A 5,513-nucleotide genomic window follows, 5' to 3' on the forward strand; every position below is an offset into this window, starting at 1 on the left:
AGCCTAACAAAAGACAGGTATATGAGGTGAATATTTACATTTGGTAGACACACTTGTTGGAGAGATCAATCTTGGGAGAATAGAAGGGCTATGTATGCACAGGGAGACAGCTCAGGGGGCAGGAGTAAGTAAGTCATATGGTGGAATATCCGGGAAATGTGACGTAGGCGAAGCAAATGTTTTGGAGCAGGAAGCCTCATAGGGGCCCTCACCCTGCCTTATGGTGGAGATGCTTGACCCTGGGGGACTTGGATGAAGAAGTTCTTAAGTGCTGCCAATCAAAATGAGTTGCTTGCTCCTCTGTACTTCCATAGTGCATTTTCAATCACTTCTTATGCATGCGAGAGCTGGACAATGAATAAGGAAGACCAAAGAAGAGTTGATGCTTTTGTGTTGTGGTGTTGGAGAAGAATGCTAAAAGTACCATGGTCTTCTAAAAGGACTAATAAGTCTGTCCTGGAGAAAGTGCAGCTGGAATGCTCCTTGGAAGTGAGAATGGCCAGACTTCGTCTCACCTACTTTGATCATGTTGTCAGAAGGAACCATTCCCTGCAGAAGGATATGATGCTTAGTAAAGTGGAGGGTCAACTAAGAAGGGCAAGACCCTCAATGAGATGGTTTGACACAGTGGCTGCAACGATGTGCTCAGGTATAGCAAGGATCATGAGGCTGGCACAGGACCAGGCAGTGTTTCATTCTGCTGTACATAGGGTCACTATGAGACAACTGGACGGCACCTAACAACAACAACAACCATTGTACCGTCTCCACCTTCACCCCATCTTCATCAATATAGATCCCAGATTTATACTGGTGAAGATATTGAATACAGAAAACAAAGTGATTAGGCAGAGGCAAACAGTGTTTTATATTCAGATTGAGCTCATAGCTGTTGAATACTCATTTGAGTAATGAGGAAAGGGACACTCAAATAAATTTCAGAGGCTTGCCAAGTGTTACACAATTACACAGCTAGTAAGTGGCTCTGCCAGAACTGAAATTCAAGCCCCCTGACACACAGTCAAAATCTCTTTCCACAATCACCAAAACATTTAGGTGAACTCCTCTCGCTCCCTGCTTTATAATTCTAATGCATCTAGTAACTTAATCGTAAACACATGTTATGTACTCTCAGCCAGGCAGAAGCTAAATACTCTGAACATGTGAGCCTCATATTATGTATATATTTAGTTCCATGTTTATGTATTTGTGTGTTTATTTATATTCTGGGTTTTTTTTGTATTTGTACATTTATGCATTCAGGTATTTAGTGTACTTATGTATTTATATATGTGCATGTGTGTGTTTATTTTTTATTTGTGCATTTATGTATTTCTTTATCTTACCTGTAGGGTTACGAAACTCCTACTCCCAATGCTATTAGATGAGAGCACATCAGTTGATCAGTTGATTATACCTTAATTTTCCTATAGTGTTTCTGAGGATTTCAGCTTAAAATAGGTCTAGCATTTTGATTAAAAGACCTCAGCTCTTGAGCTCCTAGGGATGAGAACAGAGAGAGCAGCTGTGAGCAGAACCAAATTGCTGAGCTACGGAAATACCACCAAGTCAGCAGAAAGAAGCCTGAGCTACGAGAGCAGGAAAAAAAAAAGAAAATGTAACAACAGAAGCTTAAAAGAGAATGAGAAAAATATTGAAAACAAGCCCAGGAGCAAGCAAGAAGTACTGAGGAGGAACCAGGTTGAATTCAGCAAAAGGGCCAACATGAGGGACCTGACGCTTTCCACTCTCAAAATGATGCAGGACCATGTGGACATTTTAAAAAGCACACAAGAAAAGTTCATCAGAGACTGCGGGGCACTGACGAAGGAGGTCGCAGGATTGAAAGAGACTTGGAGAGAAGAAAAATGCTGAGTAAGTATCATGGAAGAGAGGATCAGTACGAACGAGGACCAAATAGAGCTTCAGTCCCAAAAGATAAAAAGTTTAAACAGGCAGCTCTTTACAGTGCAAGAAAATGTGATGGATCTTGAAAACAAATCAAGGAGGTATAACATTTGTGTAGCTGGCATCCCTGAAGGTGAAGAAAATGACAGTAGTCTTGAAACCATTATCAAGGAAATCATTGATAAAAATTTTCCAGACCTAAACATAGATCTCAACTTACATACAGAGAGAATTTACAGGTCCCCACTCAAATATGCCTCTCAATCTAAAAATCCAAGGCATATAATTGTGCAATTCTCAAACTTAAAAGAGAAAGAAATCATCCTGCAAGCTGCTCAGAAAAAAAGACCTACTTTTCAACAAGACAAAGATAGGACTGACTGCTGACAGCGCCTTGTTAACAGTGGAGGAGAGACCAAGTTGGAGTAAAATCTACTACCAGCTGGACTCCTGGGTTTGCAGCCCAGAGTGAACTACCCAGCCCAGCTTCTTTCTTCTTTGAAGATTAGAGAAGACTCTTTAGCAACCAAGATGACTTCCAGGCATTTGTCAGCAGAACTCCGAAACTACTGGCTTTACTGCAAACAGCTGCAGCCCAGGGAGAGAGTGCACCTAGAGATAAGTGACTAAATTCACTTGTAAAACCCAATTTCTTGATAGAATGTAGATGTTATTTTTATGATTAATTGTATTTTTGCCAGGGTGACTAGTGGAAAAGTAAGTAAAAATGTAAGGTTGCACCCAGTTGCTATTATGTTATCACACACACACACACACACACACACACACAGTGCATGGGAAGAGAGGAAGAGAAAAGGAAATGGGAAGGGATAAGGGGAGGGATGAATGGGAATAAGGATATGAATAAAGTAAGATAATAATGGAAGGTGTGTGGGATAGGGAGACATTGGGATATGACAGATTAAATAACATCAAAAAAATTTCTTTGTCAATCTGCACATCAATCAATGATATGAAATGAACTGATTTGTTCAGAGAGAAAAAAATCTCCTCCCTATCTGTCAAGGGTACTTGGATCTATTAGAAAATCTGACCATAAGCTTGGGCATGAAAAAGTTAGAAATGGAAGAGATGTATATACATTGAACTGATTGCCTGTAAACTGATATTTTTAGAAACATTATAAACAGTGAATAATGTTTCAGTGATGTGTTTTTAAATTGTTAACATGTGTGACTATTGCAACTCAGACCTCTGTTTAGCTTTAATTACGTAACTTGTTCATCATACAATAAATGGGGGGGGGGGAAGAACCCAACTCTTGACTTCGAGACTTGCCTTTGGACAAGTGATTAAAAGTAAATAAATATTTGAAAGAACTCATTTGTAGATTCTTGAGTACTACCCCTTCCCCACTCTCACCCCCTCCCCCCATGAAAATGCCCACCATTTGGTGGTGCTGGAGAAAAGTCAGACTCCAAAGCAGAAAAAGGCTTTCCTGGTGCTGACACTTTGAGCTTTCAGCCTGGGTTAGACCTAAATAACTCATTGGAACCTCTCTGCCCGCTGGCCCCAGGCAGTAGGGCTGAGCCCATCTGCTTTCCCTCTCGGACCACTAACTTTCTACAACACAGGAAACGGGACTTCTGGAACACTGTGTGTTTGTGCAGCCCACCCTCAAAGCCCATATGCACTTTAAAGGTGCATCCCTGATCGCCCCCTATGTGCACGTGAACGCACACACACACACACACACACACACATCATGCTGTTTCTCATATAAACAAAAGGTATCTTGTGATGCTAGGAGGATCGTCATTTGGAGACAGTGGACCAGTAGTTTACCTTTTTGGTAAATGGTGTGTTCGCCAAACAGAACTTTGTGGCCCTGCTAGATTGGACATAACAAAACCTCATCTTCTGTAAGTGCCCATTAACCTTAAGTTAAATTCACTTAGGTCATCACACTTCGTTTGCTCCGTGAAAAGCACCCAGAAGCCTGATCATGTAGACCTCCACTTAATGCCTCATGGCTCACGGTGAGATGAATGTTTTGATTAAATAAGTTTCAGTTCTGGCTTCATCACTTGCATTTGATTTATTCTAGGCAACTTCCTGCACAATCCTGAAAATACCCTCCGTTGCAGCTTCAGGAAGTGGCTTAGTGCCCTAAACTGTGCCCTTAATAATTGAAATGCTTAACAAAGGATAAGGTGAAACCTAAGCTCTGTGGGCTCACCCCAGCTTTCCCTTCTGAGCCAGTGTTCCTAAGCTCCAGCACAACACTAAGAAGAGGCTAGCTTTATACAAAGCCCATCTCCAACACCCAGCCCCCTTCTACCCAGCCCAGGTCTTGCTGTTGGAACCTAACCTGTCTGGTTGGGCATAACCTGTCTCAGAAAGCCACTTGTCTAGTCACATCTCTGAGTCCCTCACTCATATACTCCCTTTTCATTACAGAAAAATATGATGGCTGGGGAGGGATGCTAAAACACATCATCAACCAATCCATGCACCAAACACTGGAGGGACTGACACAGTCCAGGTAGCTCACCATAGCAATGAAAGGGGGAAGCGGAATGGAGCATGATTCTCATAGCTCTATTGAAAGTACATACAAATGATCCAAATTTTTGAGTAGTTTGGAAAAGTCTCTGCTTCTGCATGAGAATTGGAAGAAAGTGGTATGCTAGGAAATGTTTTAAAAAACTGGTGCCTAAGGCATTTGACTGCTAACCAGAAGGTTGGTGGTTCAAACCTCAGAAGGAAGGTTGGGCAATCTACTTCCATAGTGATACTGCCTCGGAAACCCAACTAGGGGTCGTTATGAGTCGGGTCTGACTTGATGGCACATAACAAGAACAACAAGTTCTCCCCAGGAAGGTTGGCTGGAGAATATGTCTCTTCCTGCAGGTTCAACACCCACAGAGGTAGTCTAGAGATGGATGAGGACTTTCTCTGAAGCCTGAATAATAAGTCATTTAGAAGATTTCATGATATCCCAGAACAAGCAGCATGAGTGAGTGGTATTCTCACTCACACAGGCCCAAGATCTTCTTAGGTTTTCAGGACCAGAGAGTGGGGATCCTGGGTCCTAGATCCAGGTTGCTGGTCTAAAAGTAAAGCTTCAGGCCAAGAACTTGAAGAGCTCCTAGGACAATATCATTGCCTTTTTCTACATTATTAACACTACATTTGATCATTGCTTTTCTAGTTTATTAAGTTCTTTCAAGTTTTTTATTTAAATGTATTTTATTTTTGCCGTTGTTGAAAATATACACAGTAGAACATAATCATTCTTTAAGGTATTCAACCATTCTCACCCTCCTTTTCTGAATTATTCTTCCAATATTAGCATAAACTCACTGCCCTCTAAACTTCCTATCTAAGTTTTCAAGTTGCTGTTATCAATTAGATCCCATATAAATAGTTCTTTAAAAAGCACAATGCTCAAGGCAGACATTCTTTACCAATTAACGAAACTGTTGTTTGGTTTCAAGAATATTGCAGGGATATTTTTGGTTTAAGGTTTAAAGATCATCTCAGGGAAATAGTTTCAGAGGTTAATCCAGCTTCAACGGCTCCAGAAACATTGGGTTCTATGAGAATCTGAAATTCTGGTCTGCATCTTCCCCCTTTGGGCC

This window comes from Orycteropus afer, unplaced genomic scaffold (assembly GCF_000298275.1).
Source record: "Orycteropus afer afer isolate SDZICR_OR568_19922 unplaced genomic scaffold, OryAfe1.0 scaffold00538, whole genome shotgun sequence".
Classification (NCBI taxonomy): domain Eukaryota; kingdom Metazoa; phylum Chordata; class Mammalia; order Tubulidentata; family Orycteropodidae; genus Orycteropus; species Orycteropus afer.